Raw genomic sequence first — 13,379 nt, 5'->3', positions numbered from 1 at the left:
GTGTCCCCATGAGCTCAACAAACACTTGACCCACACTCCAGGCCCACTATTCCAAGCTGCCCACATTTTTCCTTGGTGGGAGAGGAAAGGTTTGTGAAAGACACTGACTAAAATCCTGAGGACAAGGGCTGAACAGAAGCTGATGCTCTGAGCCCTCCACCAGCAACACACTGCCTGGCATGGTCAGCCCGTCCCCAGACAGAGAATGACAGACATCCCCACTGTTTTTCACCCATGCCTGAGTGACAGTATCTCACTGACTTAGGCCAACCTGCACAATAGGGACTGCCCTCCCCACCCCGGTGTGACTCAAAAGGGCTGGGAAGACCCCACTAGAGTAGTCTCCACTGTGTCTCATCCGAGCAGAGAAGCCCCTGGCAGCCCCCAGTCTTGGGGTTGAAAAGCTTTCCAAACCTCTGAGTTCCATGGGAAAAGAGGAGCCATGCCCTCAGCTTTAGTTACACTAGAGGTGTCTGAATATTCCAGGTTCATGAGACTCTCAAGGCACCAGTTTGTTCATGATGCTCCTGGGCCCCTAGGGACATCCATCAGCCCCGTTCATTACTGAGTCAGGTCCAAGCCACCTCGTGAGTTTGTAGTCATGTATGTATTAGCAACAGAAATTAAAACCAAAGATCATCTTTTCATCTTACTCTTAAAGAACCACAGTAACTGCCCAGCAGGACAAGGGTGCTTGGTGGGCAACTCCTCACACTTCATGATGCAACTGGACACTGCCACCTTCTACTCCCTTCACACCGATTGTCGCTGGGATTCCCATCCCTACAAACACCACAAACCCCACTTTGCAAAGACGTTACATCATCTAAGGGAATGCAGTGATCCACTGACTCCTTGCACATGGGGTTGCTTTGCTTCCCTCAAACATTCCAAGTAAAACCGGCTGAGCCCTGAGCTCAAGGCAGCTCCTTGGCAGGCTTGGCAAAGCACCGGACCCACAGTTTATACCTTGGCGGGTGGGTAGCAGGCAGCAGGCAGACACCAGGGCCTTTGATAACACAATACAGGGGTGGGGCCTGGGGGGCCCATGGGACAAGGAGCTGTGGGAGGGAGTTAGGGATGGGGTGACTGGGGAAAGGAGGACAGAAAAGACTAAATATATGACTTAACCTCTGCAGGGTCCCCTCCCCCGTTGGGAAACGGGATATAACCACAGATGTGTGTTGCTTCCTTTAAGGATTATCATGAGCTCAAATAAGACCTCAGGCTTAGAAATGTTTTGCAAACTGTAAACCTTGGAACAAATTGTAGATGTTGCAGCCATGATACTTCTCATCCCCAGAGATGACTAGAAGGGTCCTTTCCTATGGATGAATCAGGTAGTTCCACCACCTGAAGGAAATGTGGCAGATTCCAAATGATGCTCACAGCTCTTCTGGATCCTTTTAGATAACACCTGGCTGGTTACGTACAGGTCTCTGGAGGCTTCAGAAGGAGCAGAGACTATTTCAAAGACAAGGTTAAAGCAGATTCCCAAGGGAAGAAGAGTCTAAACCTGAATTTAGGCAAAGAACCAGGAGCACGCAGAAACCTTAAAAACTATTCCATAAATGCTGTCCTGGGCTTCCTGCTGGACCACAAGGCTTGCCATAAATATGAATGAAGGGGAGCCTGACTGTATTACAAAATTAATAATGTAGGATGGTAGATGTCAAAGCCATTCATAATCATAATTGCTTCTGCATTCATTTTCTTGAAAGCTATTTCGTGTTTGTCAAGAACTAGGAATGAAGTCTCTTCTTTAGATACTTATATGGTCAGGCACCAAGCAGGGCTATACTCTCCTGCACACAGTAACTGTGGCTCTGAAAATACGTGTCTTTAAAATCTTATAAACAGCTTTTATTTTTCCAGCAGACACAGAAGAGTCTGTATCCCTTAAAAAGAACAGTCTCCCACTCTTTCACACCATATTTTAGTTTAGATTTTCACAGATGGCTGCCGAAAGCACTTGAATCGTAAAATTTCAAACTAAAGGCAAATATTAGTTCAATTCAGTCCTCAGTCATGTCCGACTCTTTGCAACCCCATGGAATGCAAAACACCACGCCTCCCTGTCCATCACCAACTCCTGGAGATTGCTCAAACTCATATCCATCAAGTCGGTGATGCCATCCAACCATCCTATCCTCTGTCGTCCACTTCTCCTCCTGCCTTCAATATTTCCCAGCATCAGGGTCTTTTCCAATGAGTCAGTTCTTTGCATCAAGTGGCCAAAGTATTGGAGTTTCAGCTAAAGTATCAGTCCTTCCAAAGAATATTCAGGACTGATTTCCTTTAGGATTGACTGGTTTGATCACTTTGCAGTCCAAAGGACTCTCAAGAGTCTTCACTAACACCACAGTTCAAAAGCATCAATTCTTCGGCACTCAGCTTTCTTTACGGTCCAACTCTCACATCCATTCATGACCACTGGAAAAACCATAGCTTTGATTAGATGGACCTTTGTCAGCAAAGTAATGTCTCCGCTTTATAATATGCTGTCTAGGCTGTTCACAGCTTTTCTTCTAAGGGGCAAGCATCTTTTGATTTCATGGCTATAGTCACCATCCACAGTGATTTTGGAGCTTCAAAAAAGTAAAAGCTTGTCACTATTTCCATTGTTTCCCCATCTATTTGCCATAAAGTGATGGGACCAGATGCCATGATCTTAGTTTTCTGAATGCTGAGTTTTAAGCCAACTTTTTCACTCTCCTCTTTCACTTTCATCAAGAGGCTCTTTAGTTCTTCTTCACTTTCTGCCATAGGGGTGGTGTCATCTACATATCTGAGGTAGTTGATATTTCTCGTAGCAATCTTGATTCCAGCTTGTACTTCATCCAACCCAGCGTCTCTCATGATGTACTCTGCATATAAGTTAAATAAGCGAGGTGACAATATACAGCCTTGACGTACTTCTTTTCCTATTTGGAACCAGTCTGTTGTTCCATGTCCAGTTCTCACTGTTGCTTCCTGACCTGCATATAGGTTTCTCAAGAGGCAGATCAGGTGGTCTGGTATTCCCATCTCTTTCAGAATTTTCCACAGTTTATTGGGACCCACACAAAGGCTTTGGCATAGTCAATAAGGCAGAAAAAGATGTTTTTCTGGAACTCTCTTGCTTTTTCGATGATCTAGTGGATGTTGGCAATTTGATCTCTGGTTCCTCTGCCTTTTCTAAATCCAGCTTGAACATCTGGAAATTCATGGTTCACGTATTGCTGAAGCCTGGCTTGGAGAATTTTGAGCAATACTTTGCTAGTGTGTGAGATGAGTGCAATTGTGCAGTAGCTTGAGCATTCTTTGGCATTGCCTTTCTTAGGGACTGGAATGAAAATGGACCTTTTCCAGTCCTGTGGCCACAGCTGAGTTTTCCAAATTTGCTGGCATATTGAGTGTAGCACTTTCACAGCATCATCTTTCAGGGTTTGAAATAGCTCAGCTGGAATTCCATCACCTCCACTAGCTTTGTTCGTAGTGATGCTTCCTAAGGCCACTTAACTTCGCATTCCAGGATGTCTGGCTCTGAGTGAGTGATCACACCATCATGATTATCTGGGTCATGATCTTTTTGGTATAGTTCTTCTGTGTATTCTTGCCACCTCTTCTTGATATCTTCTGCTTCTGTTAGGTCCATACCATTTCCATCACTTATTATGCCCATCTTTGCATGAAATGTTCTCTTGGTATCTCTAATTTTCTTGAAGAGATCTCTAGTCTTTCCCATTCTTTTGTTTTCCTCTATTTCTTTGCAGTGATCATTGAGGAAGGCTTTCTTGTCTCTCCTTGCTCTTCTTTGGAACTCTGCATTCAGATGGGTATATCTTTCCTTTTCTCCTTTGCCTTTAGCTTCTCTTCTTTTCACAGCTATTGTTGAGGCCTCCTCAGACAACCATTTTGCCCTTTTGCATTTCTTTTTCTTGGGGATGGTTGTGATCACTACCTCCTGTACAATGTCACAAACCTCCATTCATTGTTCTTCAGGCACTCTATCAGATCTAATCCCTTGAATCTATTTGTCACTTCCACTGTATAATCCTAAGGGATCTGATTTAGGTCATACCTGAAGCATGAGAAATGCTGGGCTGGAGGAAGCACAAGCTGGAATCAAGATTGCTGGCAGAAATATCAATAACGTCAGATATGCAGATGACACCTTATGGCAGAAAGTGAAGAGGAACTAAAAAGCCTCTTGATGAAAGTGAAAGTAGAGAGTGAAAAAGTTGGCTTAAAGCTCAACAATCAGAAAACTAAGATCATGCCATCTGGTCCCATCACTTCATGGGAAATAGATGGGGAAACAGTGGAAACAGTGTCAGACTTTATTTTGGGGGGCTCCGAAATCACTGCAGATGGTGACTGCAGCCATGAAATTAAAAGATGCTTACTCCTTGGAAGGAAAGTTATGACCAACCTAGATAGCATAATCAAAAGCAGAGACATTACTTTGCCAACAAAGGTCCATCTAGTCAAGGCTATGGTTTTTCCAGTGGTCATGTATGGATGTGAGAGTTGGACTGTGAAGAAAGCTGAGCACAGAAGAATTGATGTTTTTGAACTGTGGTGTTGGAGAAGACTCTTGAGAGTCCCTTGGACTTCAAGGAGATCTAACCAGTCCATTCTAAAGGAGATCAGTCCTGGGTGTTCATTGGAAGGACTGATGCTAAAGCTGAAACTCCAGTACTTTGGCCATGTCATGCGAAGAGTTGACTCATTGGAAAAGACCCTGATGCTGGGAGGGATTTGGGGCAGGAGGAGAAGAGGACTACAGAGGATGAGATGGCTGGATGGCATCACCGACTGACTCAATGGACGTGAGTTTGAGTGAACTCCCGGAGTTGGTGATGGACAGGGAGGCCTGGCGTGCTGCGATTCATGGGGTCGCAAACAGTCGGACACGACTGAGCGACTGAACTGAACTGAACTGAATGGTGTAGTGGTTTTCCCTACTTTCTTCAATTTATGTCTGAATTTGGCAATATAGAGTTTATGATCTGAGCCACAGTCAGCTCCCGGTCTTGTTTTTGGTGACTGTATAGAGCTTCTCCATCTTTGGCTGCAAAGGATATAATCAATCTGATTTCAGTATTGACTATCTGGTGATGTCCATGAGTCTTCTCTTGTGTTGTTGGAAGTCTTCTCTTGTGTTGTTGGAAGAGGGTATTTTCTATGACCAGTGCATCCTCTTAGTCATAGAAAATATGACCTGTTAGCCTTTGCCTTGCTTCATTTTGCACTCCAAGGCCTGTTACTACAGGTATCTCTTGACTTCCTTGGTTCCTGGGTAGTAGTGATAACCAATATTTTACAAATATTTTCTCCCTTAGATTGTAAACCTGCTCAGGAGAAGACATAAACTTACTTAAGTCTGTATTTCCAGAGCCTAATACATAGTAGGTGGCCCATAAATCCCTGCTGTTCTACTCTATTTCCTATGTCACTTCATACTCCAACAACTTTATGACAAAGCTACCTACTGACATCAACTTTACTTTGCAGTTATGGAAATTGAGAATCTGAGAGGGTAGATGATGTCCCAAATTACAATTAGTTTAAAATGGAACCAGGAACAGGATCAGAATCTTAACCTAAGTCTCCTTCATCTAAATTCTACACTCTTTTTTTTTTTTTTTTTTTTGGCCATGCCCTGCGGCTAGTGGGATCTTAGGGACTGAACTCAATACCCCTGCAATGCAAGCATGGAATCCTAACCACTGAATTGCCAGGGAATTCCCTCTAAATCCTACACTCTTGCAAATACCTCAGGTTTCTGGACAGAGTCTAAATGGAGCATGTCCAAAGTTTTAGTCCACTCAAGGATGACAGGAGTCCAAGTCTGCAGGCCTCTGTCTTTAGCGAGGAACCTTTACCTGAGAAGCCCAAGAGAACTATTTCCTATGGGCTCCTGGCCCTGAAGCTCTTTCTAGGGCATCTCTAAGAGCCTGGTGTCCTGCTGCCTCCTTCTCTGTCTCCAGCTCTGAGTCACACTTGGTTTGCTCCCAGTGGTCAGAGCAGACTGGCTCTGCCAGTTGTTGGTTCCCTGACTCACTTGGGACACAGAAAAGGAGAGAACTGGGCTGACTGGTTTAGTCCCTGACGTTCCATGCCAGTGACAAGCAGGACATTCACCATAAAACCTGGGAAGTGCCCCAGAGTTTGGGGAAGACATTAGCCAAGGTGAGAAAGAGGCTGCCCAGGAAACACTCCAGGTCTGAACACTCCAAATGCCTGGCAATAGGCTCCTCATAATCAGTAACTATAGGTTCTAACATTATATGGGCTCTAGTAATAGAATAGGCTTCCGGGCTGCACCCAAAAATAGCTTTAATATTCAACAACAGGAGACAAAGGTTGACTGAATTTGGATATGGGATATGATTCCTGCTACATCTGCAGCCATCATCTACAGGTAAAACAACATCCAGAAGAAGCAAAAGGGACATCTCTTCCTGGTGCTTCATTAGAAAATGAAAGCTTTTCCGAGAAGTTTCCCAGAGATATCCCCTCATGTCCCTTCACAGAACGACAACACACGCAGGAGCCTAAACCAATCTCTGGTAAGAGACATGGAACCACTATGGTTGACTTAGATGAATCAGGATTTGTCCCTGGAGCTAGGGATGGGTTCACTGATTCTTGAATCCTCGTCCTTGGAGGAAAGATGCACAAAGAAGCAAAAGAGGAGGAGGAGGAAAGGAAAATTGTTCTGTAAACTACCACTGGTATTTCTTACAAAGTTAAATTATCCCACTACTTGCTGATCCTATTATGCAACCATTAAAATTATGGGGCAGCATGGTTAAATCTTATAATTTAATAAGATGAAAAAAGCAGGAGACAAAAATGTACATGTATGAGGTTTGCAGCACACAAATGTGTCTGTATGTGGATAATACTGGAAATCATGTGCCAGAATGAAGTTAATTCAGAGACACATTAGATGGAAGGATTGAGACTGACTTCACTTTTCAATTTCCCAAACATCCTGTAATGTTAGAAAATGTTAACTGTAAGAATGTGAATAATTAATAAAACAAAACCCAGCCTATCAGTTGAATTTAGTTATGATGGAGATACTGAAAGCAAACAGAGAATGCAGATATTCTAGTCTATGTCAGGCTCAGAGAGACTCGAAGACCCACAGGCTGTGTTGGAGGGAAGGATTGATTTCTCAAGGTGAAATTCTGAGCATTTAGGCATCTCTGTAAATAAAATGAAGCTTGTTTTTTATATTAACTATAGCACTTTTTTAAAGCTTGATGAATTTAAACTATGTGTGAAGGGTATGAGTGTTTTGGGTGGGCAGACAGATATTAAACACATATATACTTAGTCCACCCAGAATCGACTGTTGAGAACTCGAGAAGGAACTGGAAAAGACAAGTGCTGCTCCTCCAGAGAAACCAAGTCTGAGGCCTGAGTGTTACTCAGTGGGAGAGACAAATAAGGGTTTCAAAAATCGACAAAGAACCTCAAGTGTCAAGGGAAGGTACTTTGCCTGTAGGTATTGAATCTCACTCAAGTGTCAAGGGAAGGTACTTTGCCTGTAGGTGTTGATTCTCACTCAAGCAAGTCTCTGTAGCAAGACTCCAAGGTAAGTAGAACATAAATATTCTAAGACTCCAGCTGGTCTTAGAATATAAAGGGATATGTCTAAAATGGAGGGGTCCCCAGTGAACGGTCCCCATGTGGACCCAGGCTCAGGAAAAGCTGGAACAGCAGGAAATGGCTGATCCACACTGGCAACAACAATCTGTTCCCAGTAGGGACAACCACCTTCAGGAAAGCTCTAGGTGTATGACACCCCTCAGAGTGTCCTCTCTTCTTTCCTTTGTTTCAGGAAGGATGCTGTCAGCTGCATGTAACAGACAACCCCATCTCAAAGTGTTACCACTGAAGACATATATTATTTAACATAAGGAATCTGGAGCCAAGTGAGCAAAGGCAGCTGCTCAACTACACCTTCAAGGATGAGGATTCTCTTCATCCTTCTTTCCACTACCTTTAGCCTAGGCTTTGGTCTCAGACTCACACCCTTTTGGAAAACAAGATGGCACCCCCAGCAAAGCTTCTCACACAGACACAGTAACATCCAGAAGAAAAGACAACCTTCTGTTCTGTGTCTGTTTCCTTCTGACAGTAAGGAAGGCTCTCCAAGAAGCCCCTGCCACACTCCTCTCACACCGCCTTGACCACAGCTGCACCAAGTGCTCGAACCCAAACCAATGACCAGCCAGCGATGGGAGCCTACCATGGGGTCCCAGGAAAGGCTGATACAGATGTGGCCGTAATTCCATTAGAAAGGGGGAGAGAGATGCCCTGGGTATGAACCACAGCACAGTTACATCTAGGTACCCATGCTCTTGACACTGCCCCATTCCCCAACATCAGAAAGACACCTCCCTGACCTCTTCCACTGTTTCTGTCTCACAGGCCTGTTTTCCAGTCTATTCAGGCATTGGAAATTCTATTCCTCAACAGGTCTTACCTGGAAAGCATCACAGCTTCTGTGGAGCTGGGTGGTATCCTGCTTCAATCAGTACTCCTTCCTCTCCTGGGTCCTACATCACTGTCTTTATGCTCACCAATGTCCTCCTTCTGTACTAGTCAGCCAAGTGGCTTCTGTCTTTCCCAAACTAGACCATGAGCTTCCTGAGACAGACACTGTGTCTGGCTCATGTCTCAGTCCCCAGAGGGTCCAGCTCTCCTCCTCGTGCTCTGCACCTGGCCACCTGCATCCACCAGAGCTTTGCATCAAGTAGCTGAGGTCTAAGAATCCACCTTGCACATTCATGTTGCTAATCAGGCCAATGCCTACGCTCCTAGTTAATTTGTCTAATGTGAAGCAAACCAGAAGGCTGTGCCCCGCCGCGCCCTCCCCCCCACCCTGCACCTGCCTGCTGATTTCAATCGCATATGGACAGAATCTGCATCCTTGAGGATGTTACAGAGCAGCAGATGGGGCACCTGGGTCACAGTGAGTGTCCCCTGAGGCTTCTCCCCCAGCCTCCAGCCTGAGAGGGCCAGGGTCACCCCCACAGCAAGTGTCTCAGAAACACACTGAGCATGCAGGAGATGGGCCAATTCTTTAGCAATGACTTTATCTTAAAAACTAAGTTCAAACTAAGTTAGTTACTCATCACTCCTACTTGGTGAGTGTTGCTCTACGAATGTTCAGGACTGCCAGACTCTGCTTTAGAATTCTTCTCCCTTCTTGCACACAACAGCCCATGATACAACTGAAGACAGAGCTCCTATCTCCTGTCCTTGCTTCTGAAACTAAGGCCCGAACTCCTGCATGGTTCTCCATGTAACAGGGGGATTCTCTCAGCTGCCTGGCTGGCCTCACTCACCCTGAAGCACTCTAGCTCATCAGTGTCATCTGAAAATAACAGAGCAGAACCTGACACTCTAGGGATGGTGTGTAGGCAAAGCAGAAAAAGGGGGACTTCGAGTTCCCCAGTTAGCTACTAAAGAAACCCACAACTGCATTAACTGTCCAAGCAATTATTTAAATGACCGTGTATGCTGAACTTCCCAGTTTGGAAAGAGCACCAGCTTTGAAGTCAGTTCAGAGGTATGTTCAAAACCCAGGTCAGCCACTGATCAGACTGCTGTGTGACATAGAGCAGGTCAAATCACTTCTCTGAGCTTCAGTACCTTCATCTCTAAAATGGCCATTATGATACTGATCTCAAAGGATTGTTACGACGATTTAATTAAAACACAATGCATTCAAAGAAACCAGCATAGAACAGGAACTCAATAAATGGGAGCCACGACTCCTATTACCACTAAAAATATTACCCCCTACGTTGTTTTTCCACATACTGTGCATCTCGCCTGTACAAACCACACCAAGCCCGTACCAAAAAGGCAGAGCAGGAACTGCTCTCAAATACCAACTTAGCTCCATGGTTCTCAACCCCACTGGGAAGAAACCTGGGAGGGTTTCAAAACCTACCACATCACAGGCCCAAGTGCAGACCAATTAAATCGGCAGACAGGGTGCCGGCATCTGATTTCTTCCTCACTTTACAGGGGAAGACAGCAGAAAGGTGAGGTGATTTTTCCCACGGATCTTTTCCAGGTGATACTGCGGAATCTGCCCACTGTTTCAAATATCAGAACATCTCAGGGACTGATTCTATCAGCCGATGGCAAGATCACTTCCAGCCAACATGTGTGAACAGCTTGTCTTCCGTACTCTCACCCAGCCCTCCTCCGTGCAGACAGGGTTTGTCTTGTCTTGAACGGTTTGTGTGACGGGCAGAGATGGGCAAGGTAAAGGGCAACATTCCAGGGATAACAGAGGGCTACTTACCGCTGCTGGAATGCTCAGAGCCTTCTCCTCGCGTCCCAGCCCAGCTCCCTCACGTCCAGCGCAAGCTGCTCTCCCAGCAAGAAAGTACTTCTTCCCTCTGGCTGTTTCCTACTTTGGGGCCTTACCCGCTACCAGGGCCCTAGCACAAGTCAGAGGGCCCCCCTCCCCCAAACAGTAAACAATTTAAGGGCTATTTGCTGAGCACCCATGGGCCAGCGGGCAAACGACTCATCTCTAACTTGTCCCAGGAAGAGGCCACCCCTCAGCACCGACAACCAGAGGCCCAACTATCTGCTAAACAGGGGAGAACCACCGGGGAGGCACACACTGGATAAACTAGAGCTAGTCTAGAAGACTCCAGAGATCAGAGGGGCAGCCTCTCAGAAATGCACCTGTTTAGGGAAAGGCTCCTCTTCAGCTGCGGAAACGACGGCTACACAGGCGCGGCCATTGTGGATTCTGAACCCTCGCGTGAGCAGCGTGGGCGCGGGACTGAAGCCGTTGCTGATTGGCTGACTTTGGCTGGGCAGCATGGACTTGGGTGTTTGGCTGGTGCTGGAGGAGGCTAGTGTATTGCGAGGAGTAATGGCCAAAAACGTCTTATTCTTTTTTTTTTTTTTTTAATGTTTTTACTTAAACCCTTTTTTTAAAAAATTGAAGTATAGTTAATTTACAATGTTTTTATTCTTGTCTTGATGTTAGGGTATGGCAACTTTATTCCCCAGCCTAAGTCAGCCTGTGGGTCTTTACTCAGCTAAGTCTGGTTCTGAAACGGGGACACCCCAACCCCCAACTCTAGAAGCTCACGGTCTACTTAGGCATTCAGGGGACACTTCTAAAAATGGAACCAGTGGGACCAGGTGTGGTGTTCATTCAGCAAACAACTGTGGTATAAGTTCAGTGATGTTGCAGCACATGTGGAAGCACTGGGGGCCACACGGAGCCCTAAACTCAAGGCCAGTGGCAGGGTCAAGAAAAAATACCAAAATAAAATAAAATGTGATGTTTCTGGGCAGGCCTTTTGTCAGGGATTCCCAAATACTTCCCACCTCCAGATCTTGGTCCCAAACCTGCCTGCTCTACACCTACTGCCACTTCACAGGCTGTCCATCTTTGGCCGCGCCAAGAATTCTTGACTTTGGTCCCAATGTCTCCTGGCATTCTGCTCCCAAATCCTGGACATTCTCTTTTGGTTGACACTTTCATCCCTCCAACTTAAATCCACATACTTTCTTAGTGACCTTAAAGAGGTCACTCTGTGATCCTGAGCTTGCACATTATATACTCAATATGTGGATCACTTCTATAATTAAAGAATGTAAACACTTCTTGTTTACAACCACTGATGGTGAACTCACTACCTGTCAAGGCTGCCATTTTTGAATAGTGGAAACAGAAATTATTTATATTGAGTTGAAACCTGTGTTCTTACGATTTTCAATTTTACCTCTAGGTCCCAGGGGGGTGGGGAAATCTAATTCTCCAGATATGGTAAATATTACAGGAATTAGACCCAGGTTCAGATCTTAGCCCTGCCACTCCTAGCTCTGTGGCTTAGCTCTTTACCCTCCCATTTTATCATCCATTGGTGAATCTTGCCTGTAGGAATTAATACTGTGGTACACTAATGCTGATTCTCTGTTTACCTGTGCTTGTTTCCTCATCTGTATATGGAACCTGGGAAATTTTTTAAAAGAAAGAATGTAATATAGCACAGTACCTGGCATATACAGAGTACTCAGTAAATGCTAGCTTTTATTATTCAAAGATACCAATGTTTTGAAGGACATTCTTTTCTAGGTTAAACAGCCCTGATTCATGCCATGGTTCTCAGGCCCCTCACTCTCCTGGACTGCAGATGTAGAACATGCTGGGGTGGCCATTGCCTCTCTAATGGGGCATCCCTTTCCATTTTCCGCTGTCATCCTTTACTTCTCAGGGCTAACTAACACCGACTACTTAGAGACAGAAGATGGAAGAACTGTGCAGCAGGAGCAAGCTGTGCTTTCACATCTGGCAGGGACAGGGAGATGCCCCAGGGAAGCTGAGACCAGCTATTCTGGAAGTGAGCAGGGAGAGGGCACCAGCTGGTGAGGGGCAGTGCGGGGTAGGGGGTGGGCATGGCAGGCAGGATCCGTACTTCCCCCCAGTTCCCACCATGGGTAATGCCTTGGCTCCTGACCAACCCAGGGCTCACTGCTCACTTCAGACTAGCAGGAAGGAGCCAAGGGAGATGCTCCTCTGAAAGTGTAAATTCCTTGCAGTTCCCTACTCCAGGCGTCCTTGGCCTAGAAAAACAGACCAGAGAGAATGGTGCCCCCATCTGGACTCACAGAGAGCACTTACCTAGCTCTTCAGAAAGCCATGGGAGAAGAAATGAAAAGGGCAGAACTAGCAAGGTCACACGCTTTTTCAATCAGTCACTGGCTGCTAGAATGTTCTCGTGGGGGAGGGGGGTGGGTCTGAAGATCATTTTGCCACTTAGAAGACTGGGAGTCCAGTGAAGGAAAATGATTTGCCCTGAATCACAAGCTGTGGCAGAGCCTGGCTTCTGGCCAAAGTCTCCTCTGCTTCCTGTAATCAAGCCTCTGCATTTCCTCCTTAACCCCCTCACCCCCACACAATGTGTGTGCCTGTGTGTGTGTACGCTTACACACATATATATGTACATATAGACACATATATACATGTTAGGATTCTCAATGAATGCATTAGAGACAATTTAGAAAATGAAGAAACCAAAGAAGAAAATTCATCCATGAATTTTCAAAGGTGAAAATTCATCCAAAATTGAGAAATTTTACGCTGGGGTATTTTATTTTCTCTGTGCATACACATAATACATGAAAAATACATATATATACATGTTGAGGCATTGGAATTTACTATAGGTACGGATGTGTAATCTCTTTTATTTACACACTACAGTATCAAGTTATACCTACTAATACTCTTCCTAAACATTTCATAGCTTTAAAATATGACATTATATGCATGTACCACATATATTTAACTATTCCCCTATGGATGATCTTGAGATTACTTTTTAAAAATT

Source organism: Bos grunniens, chromosome 22 (genome assembly GCF_055505025.1).
Source record: "Bos grunniens cultivar Pamir isolate PY7600 chromosome 22, Bosgru_T2T1.0, whole genome shotgun sequence".
NCBI classification, from domain to species: domain Eukaryota; kingdom Metazoa; phylum Chordata; class Mammalia; order Artiodactyla; family Bovidae; genus Bos; species Bos grunniens.
This window is presented reverse-complemented; position numbering follows the sequence as displayed.